This window comes from Melospiza georgiana, chromosome 1 (genome assembly GCF_028018845.1).
Source record: "Melospiza georgiana isolate bMelGeo1 chromosome 1, bMelGeo1.pri, whole genome shotgun sequence".
Classification (NCBI taxonomy): domain Eukaryota; kingdom Metazoa; phylum Chordata; class Aves; order Passeriformes; family Passerellidae; genus Melospiza; species Melospiza georgiana.
Genome location: NC_080430.1, coordinates 73344222 through 73356560, shown reverse-complemented (window position 1 = coordinate 73356560; position 12339 = coordinate 73344222). Strand labels below are relative to the sequence as shown.

Genomic DNA, 12339 nt, shown 5'->3' with positions numbered 1-12339 from the left:
GCAGCTCCACCATCCTCACTCCTTTCTATGAGGATGAAGGGCACACAGATGAAATTACAAGTCTAGAACCTAGGTACCCCTTACAGGCTTGAGGACCTTGACACCACAGGTGTTTGCAAGAGCCTCTTTTTTCTCTAGCTGCATCAGGACAGTATTTCAGATCTGATTTACTGTCTAGACACAGCATACTATCACACAGGACAAGTGAAGAAGACTGAGAGCAGCAGAGTGTGGAAAACAGACTGGCCCAATCTTTTTCTTTCTTTTAAAACAGTACAGTGTGCAGTCCACATCAACATCCTCACAAAAATGCTGGATCTGTCCTGCACCTCAGAAGCTGACTGCTGAAAACAATCCAGAATACAATTAAAACATGGATTCTGTTAACTTTCACTTCCCTCTGCAATTTTGTAACCGTCTCATCCATCAATTTTGAAAGAACATTAATAGTGGCATCAGCTGGCTCTCCACCTCCTCTGCTGAGCCAGCTTTTTCCAACCCCTGTCCCTGCCTCTAAGCATCTGACCACAGATGCTGTGAGGAAGAGGAGAGGAAAGAGGCAAACCAGGGGGGGAGAGAGGCCAGCAGGGCACACCTAACATGAGGGCCACCCCACAGAGGAGCTGTTTTTTTCCCAAGGGAGCTATTGCAACTTTACAGTGCCTGAAGGTCTGCCTAAACATGCTCACTTCAAAAGAAAACCGCACACACAAAATAGAGAGAACAAGGTTCTATCAGGGATTAAGTGAAGCCTATCCAAGCACAGACCAAATCCTAGGCACACAGGCTCACCACCACCTTCCACAGGCTGGAGATGCCTATGCAAGTGGTTTTTGCTGTTTACTTTCTCCCCCCACAAAACCTGTCCCTCACCTCTTTAAGATGTGTAGATGTCTCCATTGATACAAGCCATTTCTCCCAGTAACTTTCCAGAGACTTGACAAAATCCCTGGAACCCCAAGAACTTTCAGGTAATAGCTGAAGACCAGTCCCATGTTCCTGTTAATTGTCTCTCCTCAAACACATGAAGTTCAGTAACCAAATACTGGCTCTTGGACTTACAGCGGCAATGCAAGGAGAAAAACCAGCTGGTGCCAGTTTTTAGCATCTGGCTTATTAATTATTTTTGTAAAGGTGTACAATCCTTGGAGTCATCTGAAACTTTTTAAGACACTCTGACATTATTTTATTAATCTAGTTTGACATGGTTTATAGTGATCGTGGCCATGATTCATACCACAAACTCCCAAGAACACAAGCCTGACTTTTAAATTATTATCATCCCAAATGTTTCACTGCAGGTCAGCCTGGTCTGTTCCAAGACCAGATTTGTTGGCAAGCATATTTTCTTTGCTGGTACATCCACTTTTCCTCATCTAGTAAAATGAAACAAAAAATCCTTAAGTTCATAAAGAAAGCCTATTGTTATGGTCATTTGAACACAATCAGAAATTGTCTACATCGTCCTCTCTTACTGCTGTGTGAGGTTGGTACTAAACCACCCCCCTCCCCTGAATAAAGATGTAGGAAGAGACTCATTGTAAATTGGTCAGAAGACAGAAGTGCAGACATCTAATGACTTGCTGGAACAACAGACACCACTTTTCTGGAAAGCAGCCAAGTTCACCAACTTGCATTTCAGCTGGAAGCTCAGCCTCCAGAACCTGCACACTCTTTCTTGCACTATACAGCTGCTATTCATTTCCAGAAAATAAAAAAGCATGAGCAATTAGTGTTCCTCACTATGAATTGTTGCAATTTCAGTAACATATTTCACCCCATAGAAGGTAGGTGACATCAAGCAAGACTGCGTACAACAAAATACTGAAGAACAGGGTGGAACACAACATATTCTTTAGATATAAGGTATAAACAGAGTTAGCCTAAAGCAGCCATTTCCCCATTGCTTGATCTCAAAGTATTCCCATAGTAATGGCTGTGGTCTAAAAGTAAGGAAGATGAATCTTTTAAAATGCTTCAAAGGCACTGGGCTGGCTTTCACCTACAGTTTGAATAGGCAAAAATTACAGATCTACACTAGAATCAAGATTGTACATAACTGTACCAGGCTATCTGGGACCTCTGGAAAATTATAAGCGGCACCAGTAACAACAGGCTAAAGTGATGTTACATGAGAACACGGAGAGAAGCAGATAGCATTTGTTAGGGGAACACAGAAACAGAGTGAGGACTGGGAAGGGCAAAGTTAAGGGGATTACTAGGCTGCCACGCAGTGCAGAGCAAAAGAGACACAAACAAGTTAGAGAGGACTTGGGAAGCACCAGAACTCTGCCTACCCCATCCTTAACTGGGATCTGAGGATATCCGGACTCTAGGCTGCAAAGCCCCCCAGTTACAGCACCACACAACCTGCTGAACATGTCATCCCACTCCAGCCACTGACCACCATGCATAACAAACAGGGCTTCCTCACCAGGCCCTTATCTCATGGGCTACAAATTAATGTTACATCCCAAGGGTCTGAGCTCTCTGGATGACTCAGGCCACTGCAGATTCACATGACAAGGCCTAATTTTTATTTATCTCCTGCTTTTCCCTTTGTGCAGTTATAAAATTAAACCTAGCTATGGTATTTTTTTAATACAAAGACTGCAAACTTGGTCACTTCAAAATTAGGAAGTGTCATGAAGACTGCCTACACAGCCTTCACCCTACCTCTGTATATATCTGCACTGACTCCAATTCAATGATCACAAACCATTTGAGCTCTAGAAATGAACTGCTTTCAAAAAAAGGCAGTAAATGTTGTGTGATAAAAGCAACAGCTGTCCCTCAAACCCTGACTCTCTCCGTGAATGTCAGAAACATTAGTGAACAAAGCAACACAGGAAGAGAGAGACAACCACCTTGCATGAGGAAGTTGGACATAGCACCTACAGGCAGGAATTACCTCCTCCTCAGCTTGACACTTAACCTTTTAAGTTCAGCAAGTCTATGAAACCAGTTTTCTCTTCAGGTGACCCCTAATGGGGCAGTTCCACGCTCAAGTCAAGGCATTTAGGGCTAATCTACAGACACCAGCAGCTGAGGTCAGCTGTCCTTACACTTCCAGCAGATGAACTGCTACATCATGCCAGGTATTCTGGGATGAGTGAAAAATAAAATCATACCCAAGTATCTCTTTGATGTAGCCAAAATTGAAGGTGTTTCTATCTCCTGAGATTGATTTGTTCTTCATTCCTCCACTATGAAAACACAGACAATACCTGTACCTGATATGCTGCAAGAATAACTTCTCCACCTGAGAAAGCCCTCCAGGAAGGAATTAGCAACTGTTCAGTTCAAGGTCTGGGTAGGGTGTAAAATAAATAGATGTAGAGACATAGGGAGAAAGTAAATGTGGGGAAGAGAAAATGAATTATGCAGCAATTACCTATCCAGTGAAAAAGGGACTCTGTGAAAGGGAAAAAATGATGCAATTACAGAATTAAAGATTGTATCATAATGCAGATGCAAAGGGGAGTTCTGCAACATTAGCCCTGCAACTTCATTGCTTTTGTCCGCCTGATTTTGTAACCCCATTGTTCCCCTGATATCATTATTTCGTAAGCAATTGAAATGCAACACAATTATGTGATCATATGTTTATATCTTTTCATCATTAATAACATGTGGAACAACCAGCAGCCTCTGCTCCCAACATGATGGATGTCTCCAGCAGATGGCTGTGAACAACTCCCTTTCTTCCACCTTTATCTGAGGTAAAGAGCAGGGAGAAGAAAGGGAGCTTTTATGCTTCAATTCCATGCACAAACATTTGAGGATTTTGGGGTTGTTTCAGAGGACAAAACCAAGACCAATATCAATCACCTGCTCTGAAGCTGATTGTCACAAATCAGATTTTATGAACAGAGGAACTGAGCAGCTGATGTGCTTTGCCCAAGGTCAGAAGGAAAGCTCCCAAGGCCTGGATCCCAACTGACCCCACTAACAGCCTTCTGCCCAAGCCACTGAATCCCTCCTACCTCCACAATAACACTTTTTAAAGTATAATCATTGCTCCTAACTGCAGGTCAGGGAAGAAGCCCATCATCTCCAGGCTGTGTTTCTGTGTTTGTGGGTAGATGCAGCCAATGAGCAACTTGAGGGAGAGCATCAGATAAAATACAACTGGCAAGCAAACATTACAGCTGTATGTGTTCATGCTGAATGATAATTGTTATATTGGGTCTTTTAAGTAAATTACCTTGCATACATCTGACTTCAGGCCAATTGCCAACATGTTTCTCAGTGTCTGGGTCACCCTGCTTTGTGAGAGAAAGCAGCTGCAATAGCAACAACCCAACTTGTTTTATTTGCAAGATGGTATTAGCTGGCAAGAGGCAGTACGTCTGACACCATGCTCCCTATGCATGCTTCATGCTTTTTAAAAAGTCTTATTTGCTTTTCTATGTCCCCAGTTGCAAACACACACCCAGGCTTTCTTTTAAGTAATACTTTCACCCTTGTCTGTGGGGTGCTGGCAGCTACTACCACAAGCTTTACATGATCTTGTGCACCTAACAAAGCAAGTTTCACTTCTATCTTTCCCCATCCTCAGAGCAGAGTTTGCAAAACCTAGAGCTATCAAATCCCTGAGGGGCAGTCAGTCAGAGCCTGCAGTGTCCCAGGCACTCAGGTCACACCAGCTCTTCACAGTGCATATCTTTTGGAAAAGCTCCACCATGGAAAAGTCCACTGTGGCTGGTAATGGAAACATTGCAATCCTTCCTCCTTGGCATGCGTGCCTCCCTCCTGCTCAGTTCAGTTTAAAAACTAACAGAGAAAGCACTGCACCATCTCTAAAGGTATAGGGGTAGCACAACACATCTAACAAGAACAGGCAAGATAACACCACAGCCATGTGTTACCCCACATCTGCCTGCTTCAGGATTTCTGAAGCTTGAGTGGCTGCTGGCACCTTCAGAGGAGGGGCCTGCAAAGTCCTGTCCAAGCCCAAGAGTCCATTCTACCACAGTCACATACCATGCCAAGCTACCAGTGGTCAGACATGGTGTTTATGGAGGGGAAAAGAAGTGAAGCAAGAGATGTTCTGCTTCACTAAGTGACATATCCCTAACAGAGTAGAGAATTGCATGTGGATGCCGGAGATGCCCAGGCAGAGTTTTTGTGTGGGGAAAGGGAATAGCATTTTGCCTCGTTAGCATGACTTGATGCTCCACATTCTCTGCAAACCAGGATGGGGAGCCAGCTATAGAGTTCCTCCCTTCACCTCACCTTGACAGATGCATCTGGTTTTACCTAGATCTATATGGGTGTTTGAGATTTACCTTGGCCCTCTAAGGTGTCACATAATATTTTGACATTAGAATCTGACACCGGTGGTCTCTGCAGTGCCATGCTCTATGCTCCACACCAACAGGTATGCATCATCTGACAATCAGCAAATGCTCAACACCTCTGACACTCCTATTTTTACTGTCAATGCTTGTCTTTTCCTTCAGTCCAAGTCTGGAAGAAATGTGCTCACCACATCCAGCACAGCTATACTGTGTAGCACAGACACAGCCTGGGTGAGGGTAAGTCTCAGTACAATGGTGTCCAGATTGCAGAGGCACCCCTCAAGACAGCCATGCCAAACCAGCTGCATCTATACTGGGATGCTCAGCAACACACAAGCATGTCCCTGACATCCCACAGCAGCACCTCAGCCCGAGTGCACACCTACCTAAAGTCACTCTGGGGAGGGAGGGAGCTGTGTGGGAATCCGAGACTGCATTCACTCACAGGAGCTGCTGTGGGAGAAACATACAACACTGAATGTTACCAGTGTCAAATTATCACTGAATTCAACAGGATGGCTGGCATCAGTGAACACCAGGTTATCACAGTGCCACTGCACACATGCAGAGTGTTTGCCCATGCACACACACCTCTGCTAAGTCCTGCCCAGCGTGCATATTCCCATCTGCTCCAACACTCCCCTTCCAAGGTGTCCTGGAGGTCAGAGAAAGCAGGCCTGTCAGCCCACAAGGCTTCCTAAATCTCATGTGGCTCTAGTTTGACAAACCAAAGGGTAGCCATGCTGCAAGGAAGAGTAACAAACAGGACTCCTCTGTGCGACATCTGTGTCCTCTGCCCTCCTGCCCCTGCACTTCCCCTCAATGCTGCCTCACATCCATCCCTGCCCTGCAAATTGGCGAGGGCTGCAGAGCTGCTGCATGTTTGACCACCACACAAGCAATGCCTGGCTGGACAGCCACTACCAGGCAGAACAGAGAGTAGCTGTAAGCAGTCTAGTTTTCATCAGAGACAGCACTGCTTCAAAGATTTCCCTGCCACCCACTACTCTCAACAAACACAAGTGGGAAATGAGTGATCTTCCAGACTGCCAACCATTGGTGCAATCTGGTTGAAACTAGCCAAACAGGAGACAAACAGTGCTCATTTCCTGGGGAAACTAAGTTAAAATGAAATAAAATAAAACCAGATGAAAATCATGATGTTTGATTAGTGGCGTTCCCATGTTCTGCTACATCCCAAAAAACAACGCCTTGCTCAATCCAGCCTGTGAGCTGCATGGCACACAATGAAGTTCAGCTCTGTAAGTACCCAGATGTTACACATCTGGAGCAGGAAGGGGCAAATTTCAAACTTATTTATGTCTGGGGGTTGTCCTGAAGGGGTAATTTCTGCAGCAGAAAAACAAGGCAAGGGGATTTGCATCACTGAAAACAGTGAAATGCTTTGTCAGGGCTGAAGAACTATCATTCAGATCTCAGGGTGAAAGCAGCTCTCCTTCACAACCATAGAAACAAATTCATCCTGGAGACCTCAGCATCCTTCTCCTTGCCATCCCCAGCGTCCCCTCAACCCATGCTGTTGGTGCCTGGCCACCATCGCTGCCTTTAGGGCAGGGGGCAGCTCTGCTGCAGTCAGACCAGCAAATATTGAGCCCTGGCCAGTCCAGAAGCCAGGGAGAGGCTGCACTGATGAGGGCTGGGAGGGTTTCCTCCAACCCCACTCGGTGTGACGGATGATGCTACAGAGCTGCATCAGTTCCAAGGACTCCTCTGCTCCCTTCGCAGAGCACAGCACAGCAGGAGGAAACAGCAGCGACAAAGCAAGAAAGCAACTCCAGACAGACTCAGAAACAGCTGTGGAATTTCTCTGAAGAGCTGCTTTCTGTAAGGGGAGGAAAGCCCAGCCTTCCATCTGACTTCCAGCCCACCCACCCACCGGATAGAGGCAAAGCATAAGAAGAGGAGAAAATTTAAGGCATGCCAAGATCCCAGGCTCTGGAAATTAGTTTCCCACATGCTCCACAAAAAGAGCACTCACACCCAAAATCTGCTGCTTTGAACTTGGATTGCACACCATTTACTCAGCTGAATAACCACACTCAAGTCAGAGACTCTACCTGCCTGACTATCTTCTACTCGGGTGTACGCAAGGGGGCTGCAGAACTAGCTGACAAATAAACACAGGTATACAAAAGGCAGTCTAAGGACACTTGATCTTCTTAAAAAATGCCTGATCTTCTTAAAAAGGCTAGAGCCCTAGGCTAAGTCCCAAAGTCAACAGCCATGTGGTCAGAACCACAAATCACCAGGTCTTCAGTAGAGTCATGTCAACTGATCAGGGAATCATCTAAATTCATTCATACCAAAGACCTGTATCCTCCAGGCCCCATCAACTGATTGAGGTCACCGTCTGAAAAATATATCACTGGCTTAGAAAACTAAATTCTGCTCAAAAGGATGGCTTGAGCATTTAGGAGTATAAGCCTCATTAGCTTCCAGCAAGACTTCAAGCCCCAAGCACAAACTAATGCTCCATAAAACTCCAGCAGAGAAGCATCACTGCTCCTGCTCTGCCAGTACTGGTCCCAAGTATGGTCAGCTGTTCTGGATGGAGCCCAAACATGATGTGGCATTTGTTCTCAGCCCCATGCAAGGCAAAACAATGCCCTGCATGGGGCTGAGAACACCCTAGAAAGCTTATGAGAGGCAGCCCTGAGATTGAAATCTCCATATGTAAACTTGCTTTCATGTATCCCTCTAATTTCACTGGGGCAACTCACACGACTGAAGTTAAACCTGTGCTGAAGCCTCTGCTGGATTGTGGCTGATGGAGCTTCTGATCCAGTTCATCGAGGGGTCAAGGTGAGAACCCCAAACTGAAGCCAAGAGCAGGTATGACAAAAACATATCCACAGATTTTGGCAAAGCTGAAGGACCAATAGAGTCCCTCAGGGAAGAGTGACCAGCACCCAGAAGGATCTACTTGCCCATTCGCTGGCCACTCTGCTACGCCACAGCACGTCATTGAACAAGAGGCTCATTCTGAGCTCTTGCATTTCCATGTATAACCTAAACACACCAAAGTGTTTAAGGCCAAAGTAATATTTCTTGTCTTCCTGGCATTTCTAATCTGGATATCTCACAGCACTATCCAACACTCCCAAGAAGACTTCACAACATATTTCTATCACATGTGGTCCAACCAACTTTCTCCCAGAAAAGCAGCAAAAAAATAGGTATCACTTTACTTAGTCTTCACATACCTGGCCAGCTGTCCAAACCCTCTGAGAGACCTCACAGCTTTGAGCCAGAGGCTTGGGCTGTTTAACTGTACTGCCAGCTTGTGCATAGCGGGTATTTTCCACAGAGCCCTGTCCCAACAGCCGTGGGCACGCCACTGCCACCAGTGCCACAGCCAGCAACAGCACAAGGCTGTCCCAGCTTTGCACTCCTCAGCCAGGACTACTTTTACATTCCACCTTCCATGCAACTAGTAAGAGGTGAAATCCAGCCGCACACTGTTACATAGCCAAGAACAGAGTTTTCAGCAGAAGGGTTTTTTTCCCAGATTGCTATTGTTGTCATCCCATAGGCTCTACATTAGCGCAGACTCACTGGGCATTTCAAAAAGGCCTGTAGTACAGAAAGGCTGAGAACAGGACCTTCATACTCATCCTAAATTGGAAGGCTACAAGTAATTTCCAACAGCCTAAATGAGACCAAAAAATCTAAGTAAATCTGTATCAAAAACTCTCTAAAACATACTAGTTGAAAACAAAAATTAAAAGCAAACAAAAACAAACTATGGGCCATATCAATGAGGAGGAGGAAGAGTTTCAGTGAGCAAACAAGCGCAGAGGAATTACCATGTTTACAGTTCAATTAATGGGACCTTATCAAAATCCCGTTTGCCCTTTTTTTTTTTTTGAGACACCCATTACACAAACACACACTCTTAATGCCTCGCCGGCTAGCACCCTGGTGCACGTATCCTGGGTATCCACATTTCAGGAGAGGCACAGCTACTCCCGGAGAAGTCCCTCCACCGGACGGCGTATCGGAACAAAGCGCTTGGGTGACGGATGTCGGCAGGGTCCGTAAATCACATTTTTGGCAGCTCGACCTCAGCTGGGTCGGCATCTAACGCCGTAAGGAACTCTGAACGCTGCCGCTCCTTACAGCGGGGACCCTACCTGGGCAGAGGGCTTCACGCCTCTCCTCCAGGCTGGTTAAAAAATTAATTAAAGCCTTTTTCTAAAAGCCCGGCGAGATGTCTGGCACTTATTGACAGCACCCGAGTTACCGCGTATCTTCTCCGCTAACTGCCGGCATAAGGAAGGGAAATCAACCCCCAAAAAAGACCAAAACGAACCCAAACCAACGCAAAAGCACCACCGAACCTCCCGCTGGAACAAAGGACCCCACCAAACCCCGTCTCTAAGTTATCTGGATTTACTTGCTCGCAGAGCACACGGATAACCCTCCTTCGCTCGCAACAGCGCTGGTGCGATGCAGGCGCGACCCCGCCGGGTTCCGAAGTAACCTCGGCTCCCGCCGCCCTCCCGGGACGCGGTGGCGGCGGGCGCTGCTCGGCCGCTCACCTGCACCGCGCATCGCGCCGCGGCACCGCCCGGGGGGACCCCGCTCTGCCGCGGCCACCCGAGCGCGGCGGGGCCGGCCGGGACAGGCGCTTACGAAACCCGCGTCTGCCCCTCGCCCGGGCGGGAGGGAAGGAGGGAGGCGTGGCGGGGGGCATCCGCGCCCGCGGCGGCCCCGCTCCCCGCCGGGAAGAGGAGGAGGAGGGAGAGGCGCCCCCGCCGCTGGATCCACCGCGCGCCGGCCGCCCCGGGGGGAGGCCGGGAGGGGAGCCCCGCCGGCGGGCAGCGGGCGCTCACTGACCTTGCCGCCATCCGCCGCCGCCGCCGTGCCTGCCCGCGGGATGGCAGCCCCGCGCCCGCCGCCGCAGCCGGCGCCTTCGCCCCGGCAGCCGGCGCCGCCCCCGTCCCCCCCGCCCCGCCGGGGTGCGGGGCCGAGCGAGGCGTGGCCGCGGCGCCGGGGAGCGCCGGAGCCGCCCCGGACCCCGGTGCGTCCCACCCCGCCCCGGCCGGGGCCGGCCGCTGCTCCGCGGCGGCTGCCGCTGGCCCGGCTGCCCGGGGGGGCCGGAGCGGGGCAGCCTCGCAGCAGCGGCACCGCGGACAGCCCGTGCCCCGCACGGTGCCACCCGGCCCCGCCCGCGGCGAGAGGGACGATGCAGCGGCCGGGGGGTTCCTCAGGGCTGAGGAAGGGCTCTGCGGCTTTAAGCTGTAGCGTGTTGTGCCACCTGGCCCAAGGTGAGGGACAGCCGCACCTGAGCGCATTCCCGGCGGGACGGAGCGGCGCCTGCCCCGCGCACCCTGCGGAGCTGCCCCCCCGGGGAACGCGGGGCTGTCGGACACCCCGCGCTAGGCAGGTTCTCCGGCTCAAGTGACTTGAGGACCATTAATCTCAGCTGGAGGCTCAGAGCTGTATTAGTAGCGCACATTAAAGTGGTATGGACATGCGATGTGTTGTCTTACCACAGCAGGGCAAGGCGAGGGAATAAGGCCTCGTTTTTATCCACTGCACCAAGGCCTATGCCGGCAATAGAGCACAGGACCACAGACTCGTTTCTTCTCTCCCTGCAGAGAAAACAATCCTATTTCCATCAGCAGTAAAAGAAAAAATGCATATGTACCTCCTAGCGTGTCACATGGGATCAGTAATGCCAAGCGGCAAGAGCTACAAATGGCAACAGTAGGCAGGAGTCTTTCACTCCTCATTGCCTGATCTTTTTGCATATCCAGTGGTTTTTGGGGGCAAACAGTTGCAAGATGTGTGAACACAAACCTGTAGGTTATCCTGGTGTCAGGTCTGTATAGAACACCCTTCTCCTCCCCATATCCTGTAGCTCCGCGCTGAAACTGTTGCCTAGGAAAGGAGTAAGCCCTCTATAATCAGCTAAATAAATAATTTTTAGAAAATAAAATTCCTTTCCCCCTTCTTCACTGTACTGGGGCTGTTTGGAGCGCAAGGTCTCCAGCAAGCCAGGTTTTACCACTAGGGAGAGTCTATAATGCATTCACTAGTACAACTCCAGGTTCTGCCATAAATATTTAAAACTCAATTACCATTCTCACAATGAACGTTTGAAGCAGATTTTTGCATCCCACAGTGCTTCTTGATTCAAAACTTTCTAATGAAATAATTGAGAAGGAGAAGTCAAATAGGTCAAATTTCAGCATCAGTTTGAGTCTGGTTCCCCCTTCATGTCTGTCTCTGAAGTATTAGTCACTACCATCTCTGACCTCTCACGATGTATTTGACACCACAGGCATCATTTTAGCACATGCATCTGACTTTCGCTTCCCTGTTGATCAGCTGGAAGGACTGTGTGAAATATTTTGCCGATCTCCCCTTCCCCCCTCCCATTGCCAGCTGAGTATTCTGAAGAGCAAACATCCAAATTGCTTCTTCTGAGGTGTCCCTTAAAGGAACAGGGGCCTCCTGCCATCCTTACCTCTGCTCTTGGGGATGGGCCGTGTCCCATGGCCCCTGATGTGACCCACACCTTCCCACCACAGCCACTCAATGTTCTACAGATTTTGTTCAGAAAAAGCCTTTGAGATGCTGTGCAGTTTTTTTTTAACAATTTAAGAAGGTGCTTATGCCAAATTCACATCAGGCATTTGTATAACATCCTGTCTTTGAAGAGACACACCAGGTTTGGAAGGCACAATTCCTTACATGCCTCTGTGCTCCATGTCCCTACCCTTCCAGGGGCCATTTTCCCCTTTCTTCTTCAGAGAACAAGTGGCATCTGCACTACAGGCAGTGCTATGGTACCAGATCTCCATGGACTCAAGGGAGGAAAATGCATTACAAAATGGAACCAAATGTCACTCCAACTCTGCACTGGTCAGCCCTTCTGCAAATGATGTCCACCAGTAAGGCAGGGGGGCTACACAGATGTAGGAAAAGGTCACACGCTTGCCGAGATTGATCTCGCAGTGCAGTGTTGAAGAGCATTTACACAATGACTCAATGGTATTGCTGTTGT

At 48.6% G+C, this 12339-nt stretch overlaps 1 protein-coding gene across 3 annotated transcripts in view; it reads right to left on the bottom strand.

The window, feature by feature from the left end:
* The window catches only part of RNF152 (ring finger protein 152), a 43461-nt gene extending 33235 nt beyond the window's left edge, over nt 1–10226 (bottom strand). The window contains exon 1 of one of the 3 annotated variants that reach the window (XM_058024936.1): nt 10164–10226. The gene's annotated coding sequence lies outside the window, so the exon portion shown is untranslated. Of the gene's footprint in view, nt 1–5689; nt 5736–9720; nt 9759–10163 lie in introns of those variants that run through there. The other 2 variants (XM_058024945.1, XM_058024953.1) reach the window with 2 other exon arrangements.
* Between the last annotated feature and the right edge of the window lie 2113 nt (nt 10227–12339).